Source organism: Canis aureus, chromosome 9, assembly GCF_053574225.1.
Source record: "Canis aureus isolate CA01 chromosome 9, VMU_Caureus_v.1.0, whole genome shotgun sequence".
In the NCBI taxonomy this organism is placed as follows: domain Eukaryota; kingdom Metazoa; phylum Chordata; class Mammalia; order Carnivora; family Canidae; genus Canis; species Canis aureus.
In genome coordinates, this window is record NC_135619.1 from 3,642,071 (window position 1) to 3,665,388 (window position 23,318).

Sequence of the window (23,318 nt, forward strand, 5' to 3'; positions counted from 1 at the left end):
AAAAAAAAAAACAAAATCTTTGGGATGCAGCAAAAGCAGTCCTGAAGGGGAAATACATCGCAATACAAGCATCCATCCAAAAACTGGAAAGAACTGAAATACAAAAGCTAACCTTGCACTTAAAGGAGCAGGGGAAAAAACAGCAAATAGATCCTGCACCCAGCAGAAGAAGAGAGTTAATAAAGATTCTAGCAGAACTCAATGAAATTGAGACCAGAAATACTGTGGAACACATCAACAAAACCAGGAGTTGGTTCTTTGAAAGATAGATAATGTATTAGCTAGCCTTATTAAAGAGAGAGAGAGAAGACTCAAATTAATAAAATCATAAATGAGAAAGGAGACGTCACTACCAACACCAAGGAAATACAAACTATTTTAAAAACATATTATGAACAGCTATATGGCAATAAATTAGGCAATCTAGAGAAGTAGAAGCATTTCTGGAAAGCCACAAACTACCAACACTGGAACAGGAAGAAATAGAAAACCTGAACATGCCAATAACAAGGGAGGAAATTGAAGCAGTCATCAAAAACCTCCGAAGATACAAAAGTCCACGGCCTGATGGCTTCCCAGGGGAATTCTATCAAACGTTTAAAGAAGAAACGATACCTATTTTACTGAAGCTGTTTGGGAAGATAGAAAGAGATGGAGTACTTCCAAACTCGTTCTATGAGGCCAGCATCACCTTAATTCCAAAACAAGACAAAGACCCTACCAAAAAGGAGAATTATAGACCAATACTCCTGAACATGGATGCAAAAATTCTCAAGAAGATACTAGCCAATAGGATACAATAGTATGTTAAGAAGATTATTCACCATGACCAAATAGGATTTATCTCTGGGATGCAAATCTGGTTCAACACTCATAAAACAATCAATGTGATTCATCAAATCAGCAAGAGAAAAAAACAAGAACCATTGGATCCTTTCAGTAGATGCAGAGAAATCATTTGACAAACTATAGCATCCATTCCTGATCAAAACTCTTCAGAATGTAGGGATAGAGGGAACATTCTTCAGCATCTTAAAAGCCATTTATGAAAAGCCCACAGCAAATATCATTCTCAATGGGGAAACACTGGGAGCCTTTCCCCTAAGATCAGGAACAAGACAGGGATGTCCTCTCTCACCACTGCTATTCAACATAGTACTGGAAGTCCTAGACTCAGCAATCAAACAACAAAAATACATAAAAGGCATTCAAATTGGCAAAGAAGAAGTCAAACACTCCCTCTTCCCCGATGACATGATACTGTACAGAGAAATCCCAAAAGCCTCCACCCCAAGATTGCTAGAACTCATACAGCAATTTATCAGTGTGACAGGATACAAACTCAATGCCCAGAAGTCAGTGGCATTCCTAGACACTAACAATGAGACTGAACAAAGAGAAATTAAGGAGTCAATCCCATTTACAATTGCACCCAAAAGCATAAGATACCTAGGAATAAACCTTACCAAAGATGTAAAGGATCTATATACCCTAAAAACTATAGAACTCTTCTGAAAGAAATTGAGGAAGACACAAAGAGATGGAAAAATATTCCATACTCATGGATTGGCAGAATTAATCTTGTGAAAATGTCAATGTTACCCAGGGCAATTTACACGTTTAATGCAATCCTTATCAAAATACCATGGACTTTCAGAGAGTTGTAACAAATTACCTTAAGATTTGTGTAGAACCATTTGCTTCGATGTGTATAGAACAGGAGGGTATTGTGCTGAGTGAAATAAGTCAATCAGAGAAGGATAAACATGATATGGTCTCCTTCATTTGAGGAATATAAATAATAGTGAAAGGGAATAAAGAGGAAAGGAGAAAAATAAGTGGGAAATATTCAGAAAGGGAGACAGAACATGGAAGACTCCTAACTCTGGGAAACAAACTAGGGGTGATGGAATTGGAGGAGGGCTAGGGGTGGGTGTACTGGGTGATACGCACTGAGGTGGGCACTTGATGGGATGAGCATTGGTGTTATTCTGTATGTTGGCAAATTGAACACAATAAAAAATAAATTTAGTATTAAAAATGATTTGTGTAGGGATCCCTGGGTGGCGCAGCGGTTTGGCGCCTGCCTTTGGCCCAGGGCGCGATCCTGGAGACCCGGGATCGAATCCCACGTCGGGCTCCCGGTGCATCGAGCCTGCTTCTCCCTCTGCCTGTGTCTCTGCCTCTCTCTCTCTCTCTCTCTCTCTCTCTGTGACTATCCTAAATAAATAAATAAAATATTAAAAAAAATGATTTGTGTAGAATCAGAAATGACCCTAATAGCCAGGGGAATTTTTAAAAAAGAGAACCATAGCTGGAGGCATCACAATGCCAGATTTCAGGTTGTACTACAAAGCCGTGGTCATCAAGACAGTGTGCTCCTGGCACAAAAACAGACACATAGATCAATGGAACAGAATAGAGAATCCAGAAGTGGACCCTCAACTTTATGGCCAACTAATATTAGACAAAGGAGGAAAGACTATCCATTGGAAAAAAGACAGTCTCTTCAATAAATGGTGCTGGGAAAATTGGACATCCACATGCAGAGGAATGAAGCTCGACAATTCTCTTGCATCATACACAGAGATAAACTCAAAATGGATGAAAGATCTTAATGTGAGACAAGATTCCATCAAAATCCTAGAGGAGAACACCGGCAGCATCCTTTTTTAGCTCGGCCACAGTAACTTCTTGCAAGATACATCCACGAAGGCAAGAGAAACAAAAGCAAAAATGAACAATTGGGACTTCATCAAGATAAGAAGCTTTTGCACAGCCAAAGAAACAGTCAGCAAATCTCAAAGACAACCTACAGAATGGAAGAAGATATTTGCAAATGACGTATCAGATAAAGGGCTAGTTTCTAAGATCTATAAAGAACTTATTAAACTCTACAGCAAAGAAACAAACAATCCAATCATGAAATGGGCAAAGACATGAACAGAAATCTCATAGAGGAAGGCATAGACATAGCCAACAAGCACAGGAGGAAATGTCCGCGTCCCTTGCCATCAGGGAAATACAGATCAAAACCACAATGAGATAACACCTCACACCAGTGAGAATGGGGAAAATTAACAAAGCAGGAAAAAACAAATGTTGGAGAGGATGTGGAGAAAGGGGAATCCTCCTGCACTGTTGGTGGGGATGTGAACTGGTGCAGCCACTCTGGAAAACTGTGTGGAGGTTCCTCAAAGAGTTAAAAATAGATCTGCCCTACGACCCAGTAATTGCACTGCTGGGGATTTACCCCAAAGATATAGATTCAATGAAATGTTGGGACACCTGCACCCTATTTTTATAGCAGCAATGTGCGCAATAGCCAAACTTGGAAGGAGCCTTGGTGTCCACCGAAAGATGAATGGATAAAGAAGATGTGGTTTATGTATACAATGTAATATTATTCAGCCTTTAGAAATGACAAATACCCACCACCATTTGCTTTGACGTGGATGGTAGTGGAGGATCTTATGCTGAGTGAAATAAGTCAGTCAGAGAAAGACAAACATTATATGGTCTCATTCATTTGGGGATTATGAAACATAGTGAAAGGGAATAAGGGGGAAAGGAGAAAAAATGAGTGGAAATATCAGAAAGAGAGACAGAACATGAAAGACTCCTAACTCTGGGAAACAAACTAGGGGTGGTGGAAGGGGAGGTAGGCGAAAGATGGGGGTGACCAGGTGATGAGAACTGAGGTGGGCAGTTGACCGGATGAGCACGGGTGTTATTCTATATGTTGGCGAATTGAACACCAATAAAATAAATTTATAAAAAAAGAATATAAGCATTCTAGCAGGTATGACATGACATTGGGGTCTTTATTTGTATTTCCTGATTACTGGTGGTATTAAGCACCTTTTTATGTATCTATTGGCTAATACCCATGCTCCCATGCTTATTGCAGCATATTCAGAATAACCAAAATACGGAAACAGCAGGTATCTCTTGAAGGACTAATGGATGAAGAATATATATTGGAACATTTTTCAGCCATAAAAATCATGAGACTCTTCCACTTGAAACAGTATGGGTGAAACTGGAAGGGGTTATGCTAAGTGAAATAAGTTATACAGAGCAAGAAAAATATTTTTTATAATCTAATCTATATGTAGAAAGACAGAAAGAAAAAGGAGAAAGAAAGAAAAAGAGAAAGAAAGATAGAAAGAACGAAATTCAAACTTAAAGAAATAGTTAAATGATGGCTGCCAGAGGCTGGGGAGTGGGAAAAAATGGGGAGAGATATTGGTCAATGGATACAAACTTATTAGATATTAAGTTATTTTTTAATGTATTTTTTATTGGTGTCAATTTGCCAACATATAGAATAACACCCAGTGCTCATTCTGTCAAGTGCCCACTTCAGTGCCCATTACCCAGTCACCCCCACCCCCCCACCCACCTCCCCTTCCATGACCCCTAGTTTGTTTCCCAGAGTTAGGAGTCTTTCATGTTCTGTATCTTTTCAGGACAAACATTATATGGTCTCATTCATTTGGGGAAGATATTTAAGTTCTGAGTATCTAATGCACAGAATAGTGGTTATTAATAATACTGCATTGTATATTTGAAATTTGCTGAAAGTAAATGTTAAATGTTCTCATTATAAAAGGTCACCATGTGGAGTGATAGATGGGATAATTTGCTTCATCTTAGTGAACATTTTACAATGTATATGTATATCAAATCATCAAGTTGTATATTCTTTTTGAGTGGTGAAAGCTGGAGTAGAGCCTTTTATTTTTAAATCTTTATTTTTTTCAGATTTATTTTTTATTTTTATTATTTTTTAATAATAAATTTATTTTTTATTGGTGTTCAATTTGCCAACCTACAGAATAACACCCAGTGCTCATTCCGTCAAGTGCCCCCCTCAGTGCCCGTCACCCATTCACCCCCACCCCCCACCCTCCTCCCCATTCACCACCCCTAGTTTATTTCCCAGAGTTAGGAGTCTTTTTTTTTTTTGAGTTAGGAGTCTTTATGTTCTGTCTCCCTTTCTGATATTTCCTACCCATTTCTTCTCCCTTTAACTCCAGTTAGTTAATATACAGTATTATATTAGTTTCAGTTGTGCAGTATAGTAGTAACTCAACACTTCCCACAACACCCTGTGCTCATCAGGGCAAGTCCATGTCATTGTCCTCATCAGGGCAAGTCCATGTATTTAACCTATCCCCCCACCATATTCCCTCTGGTCACCATCAGTGTGTTCTCTATAGTTAAGGGTCTGTTTCTTGGCTTCTCTCTCTCTCTCTCTTTCTCTCTCTCTCTCTTCCCCCTTTTATTCTTGGTTTTGTTTCTTAAATTACACATATAAGTGATGTAATACAGTATGTGTCTTTCTATGACTTATTTCACTTAGTATAATACTCTCCATCTCCACCCATGTTGTTGCAAATGACAAGATATCATTCTTTTTTAGTGATGCAGAGCATTTTCTCATATGCATGTTGGCCATATCTATGTCTTCCTCTGTGAGATTTCTGTTCATGTCTTTTGCCCATTTCATGATTGGATTGTTTGTTTCTTTGCTGTTGAGTTTAATAAGTTCTTTATAGATCTTGGAAACTAGCCCTTTATCTGATGTGTCATTTGCAAATATCTTCTCCCATTCTGTAGGTTGTCTTTGAGTTTTGTTGACTGTATCCTTTGCTGGGCAAAAGCTTCTTATCTTGATGAAGTCCCAATAGTTCATTTTTGCTTTTGTTTCTTTTGCCTTCGTGGATGTATCTTGCAAGAAGTTACTGTGGCCGACTTCAAAAAGGGTGTTGCCTGTGTTCTTCTCTAGGATTTTGATGGAATCTTGTCTCACATTTAGATCTTTCATCCATTTTGAGTTTATCTTTGTGTATGGTGAAAGAGAGTGGTCTAGTTTCATTCTTCTGCATGTGGATGTCCAATTTTCCCAGCACCATTTATTGAAGAGACTGTCTTTGCTTCCAATGGATAGTCTTTCCTCCTTTATCGAATATTAGTTGCCCATAAAGTTCAGGGTCCACTTCTGGATTCTCTATTCTGTTCCACTGATCTATGTGTCTGTTTTTGTGCCAGTACCACACTGTCTTGATGACCACAGCTTTGTAGTACAACCTGAAATCTGGCATTGTGATGCCCCCAGATATGGTTTTCTTTTTTAAAATTCCCCTGGCTATTCGGGGTCTTTTCTGATTCCACACAAATCTTAAAATAATTTGTTCTAACTCTCTGAAGAAAGTCCATGGTATTTTGATAGGGATTGCATTAGGGCTGAGTAATATTCTATTATATATATTCCAAATCATTTCCCCCCCCTAAGATCTAGGATTAGGGCTAGGTTTAGAGACAAAATAATGTTTAGGGCTAGGGAAAAATGTGAGGTCATGTGCTTATTATATTGCAGTTGATGAGGGGTTTTATCATGAATGTGTATTTTACTATGTCAAATGCTTTGTCTGCATGTATTAGGAAGATCTTATGATTCTTATCCTTTATTTTATTAATGGTACGTATCACATACTCTGATTTTCAAATATTGAACCACTTTATAACCTGGGAATAAATCCCACTTCACCATGGTGAATGATTATTTTAAAATTAATTGTATTTGATTTATTAGAATTTTATTGAGAATGTTTGCATTCATGTTTATCAAAGATATTAGCTTATATTTCTCTTTTTTGGTGGAATTTTAAATCTAGTTTTGGTAACAGGGTTAAAGCTGGCCCTGTAGAATGAGTTCTGAAGTTTTTCTTCTATTTCTATTTTTTGGAATAATTTGTGAAAAATAAATATTATACACACACAACAAAAAGAATAAACAGAGTTAATACTCTCTGCCAAAGCCATTATAGATATGGATTTAAGTAAAATGCAGGAGATGGAATTCAGGATAACAATTACAAAGTTACTAGCTGGGCTTGAGAAAAACATAGAAGACACTAGAAAATCTCTTAGTATAGAAATCAGATCTAATCAGGCTAAAACAAAAATGCTGTAACTGATTGACTCATTTCACTCAGCATAATATCCTCCAGTTCCATCCACGTTGAAGCAAATGGTGGGTATTTGTCATTTCTAATGGCTGAGTAATATTCCATTGTATACATAAACCACATCTTCTTTATTCATGAGTCAATCGAAGAAGGACAAACGTTATATGTTCTCATTCATTTGGGGAATATAAATAATAGTGAAAGGGAATAGAAGGGAAGGGAGAATAAATGGGTAGGAAATATCAGAAAGGGAGACAGAACATGAAGACTCCTAACTCTGGGAAACGAACTAGGGTTGGTGGAAGTGGAAGAGGGAGGGGGTGGGGGTGAGTGGGTGACGGGCACTGAGGGGGGCACTTGACGAGATGAGCACTGGGTGTTATTCTGTATGTTGGCAAATTGAACACCAATAAAAAATAAATTTATTATTAAAAAAATAAAATAAAAAAATGCTGTAACTGAGATGAGGTCTAAACTGGATTCTTTAACAACGAGGGTAAATGAGACAGAAGAAAGAGTAGGTGACATAGAAGACAAGTGTATGGAAAGGAAGGAAGCTGAGGAAAAAAGAAGAAAAACAACTAATGTATTATGCAGGGAGGTTTCAAGAAATCGGTGATGCTATAAAATGAGGAAATATCAGAATTATTGGGGTGCCTGAGGGTGAAGTAAGAGAAAAAGAGCCAGAAGATATATTTGAGCAAACCATAGCTGAGGACTTCCCTAATTTGGGGATGGATACAAGCATTCATGTCCAAGAGGTTGAGAAGACACCTCCCCAAATCAATAAAAAATAGATCAACACCCTGACATATAATAATAAAGCTTGTAAATGTCAGATATAAAGAGAAAATCTGGAAATCAACTTGAGACAAAATGTTCCTTACCTATAAGGCTAAGAATATAAGACTGGCATAAGACCTATCCACAGAGACCTGGCAGGCCAGAAAGGGCTGGAATGATATATTCTGGGTACTAAATGAGACAAACATGGAGCGAAGAATACTTTATACAGCAAGGCTGTCATTAGGAATGGAAGGAGAGAGAAAGAGCTTCCAGGACAGACAGAAGCTGAAATATTATGTGACCACCAAAACAACTCTGCAAGAAATATTAAGGGGACCCTGTAAGTGAAGAGAGGCCCCAAAAATAACATGGGCCAGAAAGAAACAGAGATAATCTACAAACACAAGGACTTTACAGGTAATGCAATGGCACTAAATTTTTTACTTTCAATAGGTTTTCTGAATGTAAATGGGCTAAAAGTTCCAGTCAAAAGACACAGAGTATCATGGATGAAAAAGCAAGACTCATCCATATGCTGTCTACAAGAGATTCATTTTAGATGTAAAGACACCCAAACTGAAAGTGAGGGGATAGACAACTATTTATCATGCCAATGAACCTCAAAAGAAAGCTGGGGTAGCAATGACCATATGAGACAAATTAGATTTTACATCAACAACTATAGTAGGGGATGAAGAGGGACACTATATCATACTGAAAGTGTCTGTCCAACAAGAAGATTTAACAATTATAAATATTCACCCTACTAGTTTAAGAGCAGCCAATTATATCAACTAATTAATAACCAAAGTAAAGAAACACATCAATAACAAGATGGTAATAGTAGGGGACTTCAACACTCCACTCTCAGCAATGGGCAGATAATCTAAGCAGAAGATCAACAAAGGAATAAGGTTTTGCATAAGATTCCTAGGAATAACCCTAACCAAAGAGATAAATATTCTATACCTTAAAAACTACAGGACACTTCTGAAAGAAATTGAGGAAGACACGAAGAGATGGAAAAATATTCCATGCTCATGTAATAGAAGAATTAATATTGTGAAAATGGCAATGATACTCAGGGCAATTTACACATATAATGCAATCCCTATCAAAATACCATGTACTTTCTTCAGAGAGTGGGAACAAATCATCTTTAGATTTGTGTGGAATCAGAAAAGACCCTGAATACCCAGGGTAATTTTAAAAAAGAAAACCATAGCTGGGGGCATCAGAATGCCAGATTTCAGGTTGTACTACAAAGCTGTGGTCATCAAGACAGTGTGGTACTGGCACAAAAACAGACACATAGATCAATGGAACTGAATAGAGAATCCAGAACTGGGCCCTCAACTCTACGGTCAACTAGTATTCGACAAAGCAGAAAAGACTATCCACTGGAGAAAGGAAAGTCTCTTCAATAAATGGTGCTGGAGAAATTGGACATCCACATGCAGAAGAATGAAACTAGACCATTTTCTTATACCAGACACAAAGATAAACTCAAAATGGATGAAATATCTAAATGTGAGACAAGATTCCATCAAAATCCTAGAGGAGAACACAGGCAACACCCTTTTTGAACTCAGCCACAGTAACTTCTTGCAAGATACATCCACGAAGGCAAAATAAACAAAAGCAAAAATGAACTATTGGGACTTCATCAAGATTAAAAGCTTCTGTACAGCCAGAGAAACAGTCAACAAAACTAAAACACAACCTACAGAATGGGAGAATATATTTGCAAGTGACGTATCAGATAAAGGGCTAGTATCCAATATCTATAATGAACTTTTTAAACTCAACAGCAAAGAAACAAACAATTCAATCATGAAATGGGCAAGAGACATGAGCAGAAATCTCACAGAGGAAGACATAGACATGGCCAACACACATATGAGAAAATGCTCTGCATCACTTGCCATCGGGGAAATACAAATCAAAACCACAATGAGATACCACCTCACACCAGTGAGAATGGAGAAAATTAACAAGGCAGGAAACAACAAATGTTGGAGAGGATGTGGAGAAAAGGGAACCCTCCTGCACTGTTGGTGGGAATGTGAACTGGTGCAGCCACTCTGGAAAACTGTGTGGAGGTTCCTCAAAGAGTTAAAAATAGACCTGCCCTACGACTCAGCGATTGCACTGCTGGGGATTTACCCCAAAGATACAGATGCAGTGAAATGCTGGGACACCTGCACCTCGATGTTTCTAGCAGCAATGGCCACAATAGCCAAACTGTGGAAGGAGCCTCTGTGTCCATCGAAAGATGAATGGATAAAGAAGATGTGGTTTATGTATACAACGGAATATTACTCAGCCATTAGAAACGACAAATACCCACCATTTTCTTTGACGTGGATGGAACTGGAAGGTATTATGCTGAGTGAAGTAAGTCAATTGGAGAAGGACAAACATTATATGGTCTCATTCATTTGGGGAATATAAAAATTAGTGAAAGGGAATAAAGGGAAAGGAGAGAAAATGGATGGGAAATATCAGTGAGGGTGACAAAGCATGAGAGACTCTTAACTCTGGGAAACCAACAAGGGGTAGTGGAAAGGGAGGTGGGCGGGGGGACGGGGTGACTGGGTGACAGACACCGAGGGGTCACTTGACAGGATGAGTACTGGGTGTTATACTATATGTTGGCAAATAGAAATCCAACAAAAAATATACAAAAAATAAAAAAAATTAAGCATATATATTTCAAAAACAAAACATAACAAAAATAGAAATGGAAGGAAAACTTTCAAACTTGTTCTATGAGGCCAGCACCAACTTGATCCCAAAACCAGACCAAGACCCCATCAAACAGGAAAAGTACAGACCAATATCCTTGATGAACATGGATGTCAAAATTTTCACTAAGAAACAAGCCAATTGGATTCAACGATACATTAAAAGTATTATTCACCATGACCAAGTAACTAAGTGGGATTTATTCCTGGGATGCAAGGTGGTTCAACATCCTCAACTCAATCAGCTTGATAGATCACATTAAGAAAAAAAGAAACATGATCCTCTCAATAGATGCAGAAAAAGAATTTGACAAAATACAACATCCATTCTTGATCAAAACTCTTCAAAATATAAGGACAGAGAGATCATACCTCAGTACATAAAAGCCATTAACAAAAATCTCACAGGAAATACCATTTCTCATATAAATAATAGTGAAAGGGAATAGAAGGGAAGGGAGAAGAAATGGGTAGGAAATATCAGAAAGGGAGACAGAACATAAAGACTCCTAACTCTGGAAACCTAACTAGTGGTGCTGGAAGGGGAGGAGGGCAGGGGGTAGGGGTAAATGGGTGACAGGCACTGAGGGGGGCACTTGACAGGATGAGCACTGGGTGTTATTCTGTATGTTGGCAAATTGAACACCAATAAAAAATAAATTTATTATTAAGAAAAGGAAATACCATTCCTCAATGAAGAAAAACTGAGAACCTTTCCCCTAAGATCAGGAACAGGACGGGGATATCCACTCTCACCACTGCTATTCAACATAGTACTGGAAGTCCTAGCCTCAGTAATCAGACAACAAAGAGAAATAAAAGGCATTACAATTGGCAATGAAGAAGTCAAACTCTCCCTCTTCGCAGATGACATGATACTTTATGTGTAAAATCCAAAAGACTCCACCCCAAGATTGCTAGAACTCATACAGCAATTCAGAAATGTGGCAGGATACAAAGTCAATGCCCAGAAATCAGTGGCATTTCTATACACTAACAATGAGACTGAAGAAAGAAATTAAGGAGTCAATCCCATTTACAATTGCAACCAAAAGCATAAGATACCTAAGAATAAATCTAACCACAGAGGCAAAAGATCTGTACCCTAAAAGGTACAGAATACCCCTAAAGAAATTGAGGAAGACACAAGGAGATGGAAAAATATCCCATGCTCATGGATTGGAAGAATTAATAGTGTGAAAATATCTATGCTACCTAAAGCAATCTACACACTCAGTGCAATCCCTGTCAAAATACCATGAACATTTTTCACAGAGTTGGAATAAATAATCCTAAGATTAGTTGGAACAAGAAAAATCCTAATAACCCAGGGAATGTTGAAAAAGCAAACCAAAGCTGGGAGCATCACAATGCCTGATTTCAATTGTACTACAAAGCTGTGATCATCAAGACAGTGTGGTACTGGCATAAAAAGAGACACATGGATCAATGGAACAGAATAGAGAACCCAGAAATGGGCCCTCAACTCTATGGTCAAGTAATATTCAACAAAGCAGGAAAGACTATCCACTAGAAAAAGGACAGTCTTTTCAATAAATGGTGCTGGCCCAGCCACATGCAGAAGAATGAAAATAGACCATTTTCTTACACCATACACAAAGACAAAGTCAAAATGGATGAAAGTTCTAAATGTCAGTTAAGAATCCATCAAAAACCTAGAAGAGAACACAGGAAGCAACCTCTTTATTTTTATTTTTTTTAATTTATTTTTTATTGGTGTTCAATTTACTAACATACAGAATAACCCCCAGTGCCCGTCACCCATTCACTCCCACCCCCCGCCCTCCTCCCCTTCCACCACCCCTAGTTCGTTTCCCAGAGTTAGGAGTCTTTACGTTCTGTCTCCCTTTCTGATATTTCCCACACATTTCTTCCCCCTTCCCTTATATTCCCTTTCACTATTATTTATATTCCCCAAATGAATGAGAACATATAATGTTTGTCCTTCTCCGACTGACTTACTTCACTCAGCATAATACCCTCCAGTTCCATCCACGTTGAAGCAAATGGTGGGTATTTGTCATTTCTAATAGCTGAGTAATATTCCATTGTATACATAAACCACATCTTCTTTATCCATTCATCTTTCGTTGGACACCGAGGCTCCTTCCACAGTTTGGCTATCGTGGCCATTGCTGCTATAAACCTCTTTAACCTTGGCCATGGCATCTTCTTATGAGACATGTCTCTAAAGTCAATGGAAACAAAGGTGAAAATGAACTATTGGGACTTCAGCAAGATAAAAAGCTTCCGCAAAGCCAAAGAAACAGTCAACAAAACTTAAAGCAACCTACAGAATAGGAGAAGACTTTTTCCAGAAAAGATCTTCACATGGCCAACAGACACAAGAAAATATGCTCCACATCCCTCAGCATCAGGGAAATAGAAATCGAAACCACAATAGGATACCACATCACACTAGTGAGAATGGTGAATATTTACAAGACAGGAAACAACAAATGTTGGAGAAGATGTGGAGAAAGGGGAACCCTCTTGCACTGTTGGTGGGAATGTAAACTGGTACAGCTACTCTGGAAACCAGGATGGAGGGTCCTCAAGAAGTTAAAAATAGAGCTATCCTATGACCCAGCAATTGCATACTGGGTATTTACCCCAAGGATACAGACGCAGTGAAATGTCAGGACACCTGCACCCCGATGTTTATAGCAGCAATGCCCACAATAGTCAAACTGTGGAAGAAGCCTCAATGTCCTTGGACAGATGAATGGATAAAGAAGATGTGGTCTATATATGCAATGGGATATTGGTCAGCCAGTAGAATCAATGAATACGCACCATTTGCTTCGACGTGGATGGAACTGGAAGGTATTATGCTGAATGAAATAAGTCAATCAGATAAAGACAATTTTCATATGGTCTCACTCATATGAATAATATAAGAATCAGTGCAGAGGATCATAAGGGAAAGGAAGGAAAACTGAAGGGAAAGTCATCAGAGAGGGAGACAACCCATGAGAGACTCTTAACTAAAGGATACAAACTGAGGGATGCTGGAGAGGAGGTGGGTTGGAGATGGGATAAGTGGGTGACAGGCCCTGCAGAGGGCAGGTGATGTGATGAGCAGTGGGTATTATACTCAAGTGATAAATCATTGCACACTACATCTGAAACTAAGTATTACTTTATATTGACTAACTGAATGAATAAAATTTTGTGTTGGGCAACTAGTCATATGCTGGATCTCCCTAAGCAGCAGCTGGTGGCTTTGCCCCGGGGCAGTGGGGGCGTGAGAGGCTGGGTATGGTGCTCCCTGGCGACTGGGCCTGGTTTGTGAGGTGCCTAGGGTGCATGGTAAGCCTGGTGCTGCACCTGAGTACGTGTCTGGCGGCAGCTGTGCACCTAATACCTGAACAGGGCATGCACAGTTTTCATAGAGTGTGCCATGAGCCCAGGGTTGAGGTTACAAGTGTTGTGCCCTATGCCCTGCAGGTGGCTCAGTGTTTATGCTGGGCGGACAGTCCAATGGCACCTGCCAGCTTTCTCCTTTTCTTTTTTTTTAATAGATTTTATTTTTTAGAACAGTTTTATTTTATTTTTTTCATTTTTTCATTTGTTTTTAAGTTTGATTTGCCAACATGTAGTCTAACACCCAGTGCTCATCCCATCATGTGCCTTCCTCAGTGCCCATCCCCATCCCCCCACCTACCTCCCCTTCCACTACCCTTTGTTTCCCAGAGTTAGGAGTCTCTCATAGTTTGTCTCCCTCTCTAATTTTTCCCACTCAGTTCCCCTCCTTTCCCTTGTAGAACAGTTTAAGATATGCACTACATAGTATAGCTGGTCCCCATACATCATATGCTCAGTTTCTCCTATTATTAACATCTTATATTAGTATAATGCGTTTATTGCAATTAATGAACCAATGTTGATATATTATTTTAAAATAAAATCCATAGTTTTTATCCAGATTTTCTGAGTTTTCACCTTTCAATATCATTTTTTTCTATTGAAATTTCTCATTTAGGATACCACATTACATTTAGTTGTTATGGTACCTTTAGGCTTCTCTTGACTGTGACAGTTTCTCACACTTTCCTTATGTTTGAAGACTTTGACTGTTTTGAGGATTACTGGTCAGATATTTTATAGAATACTCCAGTATTGAAATTTGTCTAATGCTATTGGGAAGAAGACCACAGAGGTAAAGTGGCATTTTTATCAGCTCTTCTTTTCAAAGAAGACCCCCAACATGCTCTGTATGAAAGATCTGTCTCCAGTTTGCCCCCAGCATTGTATAAACTGCAATTTTTTATATGGCCCCTTTGCACAGGCTGCTCTATTTTTAAGGATCATAACCCAGGTATCACCTGCTCTCCTGGCTCACCCAGTGCAGTCTTCTAATGCTCCACAATCCATGTCCCACTGGTTTTAAAGATTCACAGAATTCAGCCCCTCTGGATTTTAAAGACAAATTATTATGAAGTATTTTATGCTTTGAGCTCCATGGGGAGGACTCACATCTCTGCTCTCTCTGTGTGAACAGTCCCCTCTGTCCTGTGGGCAGCTTCCTTTCACCCTTCTGGCCTTCCTAACCTTTCAGGTGCAGCTTTTCCGTATTTAGTTGTGCCATCTATTCCATCATCTTCAGTCACTCTCCCTTTTACTGACTTGTATATGGATGATACCTGGTCAAAAATATGGGATGGGGTGAGCACACGGTTCTACTCTGCCATCTTAAAAAATTGCCCCCATCAAAAAAAATTGCCCCCATCATGTTGTGTACTTTAAATAAATATAATCTTGGTGGGATGAGCACTGGGTGTTATTCTATATGTTGGCAAATTGAACACCAATAAAAAATAAATTAAAAAATAAATATAATTTTGGGACGCCTGGGTAGCTCAGTGGTTTAGTGCCTGCCTTTGGCCTAGGGCATGATCCTGGAATGCTAGGATCGAGTCCCACATCGGGCTCCCTGCATGGAGCCTGCTTCTCCCTCTGCCTGTGTCTCTGCCTCTCTCTCTCTCTCATGAATAAATAAATTTAAAAAATCTTTAAAAAATAAATATAATTTTAAAACAATTCTAACTTAATAAAAACATAAATATAATTTTTAAAAAGGATAAGAATGCAGATCTCTGGTCCACGGAGAGGTATGGGGATTCCACATCCTGTAGCAAACTCTGCATCTTTCTCACCAAGAGCCTTTTCACCAACATATAACTGAAACCACAGCCCATGAGCATCACTGAAAGCATGATATGTATGTTTAAGAACTCAGACCCTTCACTGTCGGATCTAGATCCACTGTCCAGAATGGAAGGATTAAATCAGAATCTTTAATAATTCTTTATGGGCTGGATTTTTTTCTCCCAGGATAAGGCGGGCTCAGCTCCCCATCTGGGTGAGCTCCATATCCTGTGACTTATTACAATAAATGTAGGGACTGATAAGGAGGGCAATTGTAATAATAATCTATTCTACCACATATTTTCACATTGTTCCTTTTTAAAATTGAGATATAATTTCATTTGTTAGATTTCAGATATAAGTGAAATCTTCTGGTATTTGTCTCTCTCTGTCTGATATATTTCATTTAGCATAATACCCTGGGTGGATCAGTGGTTGAGCATCTGCCTTTGGCTCAGGTCATAGTCCCGGGGTCCTGGAACCAAGTCCCTCATCGGGCTCCCTACAGGGACCCTGATTTTCCCTCTGCCTGTATCTCTGCATCTCTCTGTGTGTCTCATGAATAAGAAAAAATACAATCTTAAAAAAATAAATTGAGATACAATATCCTTCATCAAGATAAGAAGCTTTTGCACAGCAAAGGATACAGTCAACAAAACTCAAAGACAACCTACAGAATGGGAGAAGATATTTGCAAATGACATATCAGATAAAGGGCTAGTTTCCAAGATCTATAAAGAACTTATTAAACTCAACACCAAAGAAACAAACAATCCAATCATGAAATGGGCAAAAGACATGAACAGAAATCTCACAGAAGAAGACATAGACATGGCCAACATGCACATGAGAAAATGCTCTGCATCACTTGCCATCAGGGAAATACAAATCAAAACCACAATGAGATACCACCTCACACCAGTGAGAATGGGAAAAATTAACAAGGCAGGAAACAACAAATGTTGGAGAGGATGTGGAGAAAAGGGAACCCTCTTACACTGTTGGTGGGAATGTGAACTGGTGCAGCCACTGTGGAAAACTGTGTGGAGGTTCCTCAAACAGTTAAAAATATACCTGCCCTACGACCCAGCAATTGCACTGTTGGGGATTTACCCCAAAGATACAAATGCAATGAAACGCCTGGACACCTGCACCCCGATGTTTCTAGCAGCAATGGCCACGATAGCCAAACTGTGGAAGGAGCCTCGGTGTCCAACGAAAGATGAATGGATAAAGAAGATGTGGTTTATGTATACAATGGAATATTACTCAGCTATTAGAAATGACAAATACCCACCATTTGCTTCAACGTGGATGGAACTGGAGGGTATTATGCTGAGTGAAGTAAGTCAGTCGGAGAAGGACAAACATTATATGTTCTCATTCATTTGGGGAATATAAATAATAGTGAAAGGGAAAATAAGGGAAGGGAGAAGAAATGTGTGGGAAATATCAGAAAGGGAGACAGAACATAAAGACTGCTAACTCTGGGAAACGAACTAGGGGTGGTAGAAGGGGAGGAGGGCGGGGGGTGGGAGTGAATGGGTGACGGGCACTGGGTGTTATTCTGTATGTTAGTAAATTGAACACCAATAAAAAAAAAAAAAAAAAACCAATATCCTATCAGTTTCAGTTATACATCACAGTTATTTGTATTTTTATATGTTTTGAAATGATCCCCACAAGAGTCCAGTTACCATCTTTCACCATACAAAGTTATTAAAATATTATTGACTTTATTCCCTGTGGTTTACTTTACATCCCTGATATTTATTTTGTACTTCTTAATGCACTTCACCTATTTTGCCCACCTCCAAAACCTCACATCTCTGGTAACCAATAGGTATTGTTTTCTATATCTATGAGTCTGTTTCTGTTTTGCTCATTTATTTCATTTGTTATATTCCACATATAAGTGAAATCATCTGGTATTTGTCTCTCTCTGATACATTTCATTTAGCATAATATCCTTTTTTATCATAATATCCTTAATGTCCATCTAAGTTGTCAAAATTGTCAAGATTTTATCTTTTTATATGACTGGGTAATATCCCCTTATGCATGTGATATATGAATATATATGTACGCACCACAACTTTACCCATTCATGTATCAATGGACACTTAGCTTGATTCCATACCTTAGATATTGTAAATAATGATATAATGAGCATAGAGCTTCATATAGCTCTTCAAATTGGTGTTTTCATTTTCTTTGTGTGAAAACCCAGAATTGGAATTGCTGGATCATATGGCAGCTCTATTTTTAAATTTTTGAGGAAACTGCATACTACACCAAGTTACATTCTTACCATTATTGTTATTTTAAAAAAGACTAATATGTTCTCATTAATTTGGGGAATATAAATAATAGTGAAAGGGAATAGAAGGGAAGGGAGAAGAAATGGGTAGGAAATATCAGAAAGGGAGACAGAACATAAAGACTCCTAACTCTGGGAAACGAACTAGGGGTGGTGGAAGGGGAGGAGGGCGGGGGGTGGGGGTGAATGGGTGACAGGCACTGAGGGGGGCACTTGACGGGATAAGCACTGGGTGTTATTCTGTATGTTGGCAAATTGAACACCAATAAAAAATAAATTTATTATTAAAAATAAAAAAGACTAATAGCCGAATTATTGATGATGTTAGATGACATATCATTGCAGCTTTGATTTCATGTTCCTTGATGCTAGTGATGTTGAATATATTATTATAAGCCTGTTGAGTAACTGGAAGTCTTCTCTGCAAGATGTCTATTCAGGCATTCTGCCCATTTTTAACACCAGATTGTTTATTTTGGTATTGAGTTCTGTAAGTTCATTGCATATTTGGGATATTAACCCATTAGTAATACTACAAAAAAGTGGTAGTAATGAAACCAATATTGGCATAGAAATAGACAATGGGATAGACTAGAGGGCCCAGAAATAAACCCACAATCATATGGTTGATTAATCTATGACAAAGGAGGCAAGAACATGCAGTGAGTAAAAGATAGCTTCTTCAGCAATTAGCGTTGGGAAAACTGAACAGCTACATGCAAAAGAGTGAAACTGGAGCACTTTCTTACACAGTACACAAAAATAAACACCAAATATATTGAAGACCTAAATGTGAGACCTGAAACCATCTCTAACATGGGCCACAGCAACATTTTTTAGATAGGTCTCCTAAGGCAGGGGAAACAGAAACAAAATCAACTATTAGGACTACAACAGAATAAAAAACTTTTGCACAGTGAAGGAAACCATTTAATAAAATGAAAAGGCAACCTGGTGAATGGGAAAAGATATTTGCAAATCATACATTTTTTTCAGATTTTATTTATTTATTCACAGAGACAGAGACAGAGAGAGAGAGAAGCAGAGACACAGACAGAGGGAGAAGCAGGGTCCCTGCAGGGAGCCTGACGCGGGACTCGATCCAGGTTCTCCAGGATCATTCTCCGGGCTGCAGGCGGCGCTAAACCGTCGCAGCCGGGGTTGCCCACAAATCATACATTTGATAAGGGATTGAACAGTTGCCTTCTGGACAGACACCATGAGGCCACTGATCCTCACAGTTTGTTAAACCAAATCACAACATCCATTAGTTAGGCAGATGTTTTCAATCAGGTCTTGATTCTAAAAGGGATGATGGAAAGGACCTCCTCAAATCCTCTAACACTGTTAGCTTTAACTTTTGCATCCTTCAGAATTTCTGGTCATTTTGGGGCAGCACCGCTGAATGAAATACAACACATGGTTGTGATATATTCCAGGCAAGTGGCATCATCATAGGAACATTTTCTTCTACATTTGCAAATATTTTATTACTACCAAGGTACATTCTCCACAATTTCCTGATGAGGGCCAGTTAGGCTAATTTTAAAATTCTTAACATAAATTAATAGTAATAATAATAATAATAATAATAATAATAATAAATTGTCAGCCAGAAATTGTTTTTTTATAAGAAATTTATTTTTTATTGCTGTTCAATTTACCAACATACAGAATAACACCCAGTACTCATCCCGTCAAGTGCCCCCCTCAGGCCCATCACCCATTCCCCCCGACCCCATGCCCTCCTCCCTTTCCACCACCCCTAGTTCATTTCCCAGAGTTAGGAGTCTTCATGTTCTGTCTCCCTTTCTGATATTTCCCACACATTTCTTCTCCCTTCCCTTATATTCCCTCTCACTATTGTTTATATTCCCCAAATGAATGAGAACATACAATGTTTGTCCTTCTCCGATTGACTTACTTCACTCAGCATAATACCTTCCAGTTCCATCCACGTTGAAGCAAATGGTGGGTATTGGTCGTTTCTAATGGCTGAGTAATATTCCACTATATACATAAACCCATCTTCTTTATCCATTCATGTTTCGATGGACACCGAGGCTCCTTCCACAGTTTGGCTATTGTGGACATTGCTGCTAGAAACATCAGGGTGCAGGTGTCCCAGCGTTTCATTGCATCTGTATCTTTGGGGTAAATCCCCAGCAGTGCAATTGCTGGGTCGTAGGGCAGGTCTATTTTTAACTCTTAGAGGAACCTCCACACAGTTTTCCAGAGTGGCTGCAACAGTTCACATTCCACCAACAGTGTAAGAGGGTTCCCCTTTCTCCACATCCTCTCTAACATTTGTGGTTTCCTGCCTTGTTAATTTCCCCATTCTCACTGGTGTGAGGAGGGATCTCATTGTGGTTTTGATTTGTATTTCCCTGATGGCAAGTGATGCAGAGCATTTTCTCATGTGCGTGTTGGCCATGTCTATGTCTTCCTCTGTGAGATTTCTCTTCATGTCTCTTGCCCATTTCATGATTGGATTGTTTGTTTCTTTGGTGTTGAGTTTAATAAGTTCTTTATAGATCTTGGAAACTAGCCCTTTATCTGATATGTCATTTGCAAATATCTTCTCCCATTCTCTAGGTTGTCTTTAAGTTTTGTTGACTGTATCCTTTGCTGTGCAAAAGCTTATCTTGATGAAGTCCCAGTAGTTCATTTTGCTGTTGTTTCTTTTGCCTTCGTGGATGTATCTTGCAAGAAGTTACTGTGGCTGAGTTCAAAAAGGGTGTTGCCTGTGTTCTCTAGGATTTTGATGAAATCTTGTCTCACATTTAGATCTTTCATCCATTTTGAGTTTACCTTTGTGTATCGTGCTAGTTTCATTCTTCTGCATGTGGATGTCCAATTTTCACAGCACTATTTATTGAAGAGAATGGCTTTTTTCCAGTGGATAGTGTTTCCTCCGTTTTCGAATATTGGTTGGCCATAAAGTTGAGGGTTCACTTCTGGATTCTCTATTCTGTTCCATTGATCTACGTGTCTGTTTTTGGGCCAGGTCCACACTGTCTTGATGACCACAGCTTTGTAGTACAACCTGAAATCTGGCATTGTGATGGCCCCAGATATGGTTTTCTTTATTAAAATTCCCATGGCTATTAGGGGGTCTTTTCTGATTCCACACAAATCTGAAAATAATTTGTTCTAACTCTCTGAAGAAAGTCCATGGTATTTTGATAGGGATTGCATTAAACGTGTACATTGCCCTGGGTAACATTGACATTTTCACAATATTAATTCTTCCAATCCATGAGCATGGAATATTTTTCCATCTCTTTGCGTCTTCTTCAATTTCTGTCTGAAGTGTTCTATAGTTTGTAGGGTATAGATCCTTCACCTCTTTGGTTAGGTTTATTCCTAGGTATCTTATGCTTTTGGGTGCAATTGTAAATGGGATTGACTGCTTAATTTCTTTTTCTTCAGTCTCATTGTGAGTGTATAGAAATGCCACTGACTTCTGGGCATTGATTTTGTATCATGCCACACTGCCAAATTGTTGTATGAGTTCTAGCAATCTTGGGGTGGAGTCTTTTGGGTTTTCTTGTGGAGTATCATGTCATCGGCAAAGAGGGAGAGTTTGACGACTTCTTTGCCAATTTGAATGCTTTTAATGTCTCTTTGTTGTCTGATTGCTGAGCCTAGGACTTCTAGTACTATGTTGAATAGCAGTGGTGAGAGTGGACATCCCTGTCTTGTTCCTGATCTTAGGGGAAAGGCTCCCAGTGCTTCCCCATTGAGAATGATATTTGCTGTGGGCTTTTCGTAGATGGCTTTTAAGATGTTGAGGAATGTTCCTCTATCCCTACACTCTGAAGAGTTTTGATCAGGAATGGATGCTGTATTTTGTCAAATGTTTTCTCTGCATCTAATGAGAGGATCATATGGTTCTTGGTTTTTCTCTTGCTGATATGGTAAATCACACTGATTGTTTTATGAGTGTTGAAACAGCCTTGTGTCCCGGGAATAAATCCTACTTGGTCATGGTGAATAATTTTCTTAATGTATTGCTGGATCCTATTGGCTAGTATCTTGTTGAGAATTTTTGCACCCATGTATATCAGGGATATTGGTCTCTAATTCTCCTTTTTTGGTGGGGTCTTTGTCTGGTTTTGGAATTAAGGTGATGCTGGCCTCATAGAACGAGTTTGGAAGTACTCCATCTCTTTCTATCTTTCCAAACAGCTTTAGGAGAATAGGTATGGGTTCTTCTTGAAACGTTTGATAGAATTCCCCTGGGACGCCATCTGACCCTGGACTTTTGTGTCTTGGGAGGTTTTTGATGACTGCTTCAATTTCCTCCCTGGTTATTGGCCTGTTTAGGTTTTCTATTTCTTCCTGTTCCAGTTTTGGTAGTTTGTGGCTTTCCAGAAATGCGTCCATTTCTTCTAGATTGCCTAATTTATTGGCGTATAGCTGTTCACACTATGCTTTTAAAATCGTTTGAATTTCCTTGGTGTTGGTAGTGATCCCCCCTTTCTCATTCATGATTTTATTAATTTGAGTCTTCTCTCTCTTCTTTTTAATAAGGCTGGCTAATGGTATATCTATCTGATTAATTCTTTCAAAGAACCAACTCCTGGTTTTGTCGATCTGTTCCACAGTTATTCTGGTCTCGATTTCGTTGAGTTCTGATCGAATCTTTATTAACTCTCTTCTTCTGCTGGGTGTAAGATCTATTTGTTATTTTTTCTCTAGCTCCTTTATGTGTAAGGTTAGCTTTTGTATTTGAGTTCTTTCCAGTTTTTGAATGGATGCTTATATTGCGATGTATTCCCCCCTCAGGACTGCTTTTGCTGTATCCCAAAGATTATGAATGGTTGTATCTTCATTATCATTAGTTTCCATGAATCTTTTTAATTCTTCCTTAATTTCCTGGTTGACCCTTTCATCTTTTAGCAGGATGGTCCTTAACCTCCACGTGTTTGAAGTCCTTCCAAACTTCTTGTTGTGATTTAGTTCTAATTTCAAGGCATTATGGCCTGAGAATATGCAGGGGACGATCCCAATCTTTTGGTATCGGTTCAGACCCAATTTTTGACCCAGTATGTGGACTATTCTGGAGAAAGTTCTATGTGCACTTGAGAAGAATGTGTATTCAGTTGAGTTTGGTTGTAAAGTTCTGTAGATATCTGTGAAATCCATCTGGTCCAGTGTATCATTTAAAGCTCTCGTTTCTTTGGAGATGTTGTGCTTAGAAGACCTATCGAGTGTAGAAAGTGCTAGATTGAAGTCACCAAGTATAAGTGTATTATTATCTAAGTATGTCTTAACTTTGGTTATAAATTGATTGATATATTTGGCAACTCC

The 23,318-nt window shown here is 38.7% G+C and overlaps 1 protein-coding gene across 1 annotated transcript in view; it reads left to right on the forward strand.

Moving 5' to 3' along the window:
• The window catches only part of GCSAML (germinal center associated signaling and motility like), a 125,269-nt gene that overhangs the window by 63,064 nt on the left and 38,887 nt on the right, over positions 1-23,318 (forward strand). The gene's annotated exons all lie outside the window — the stretch shown is intronic.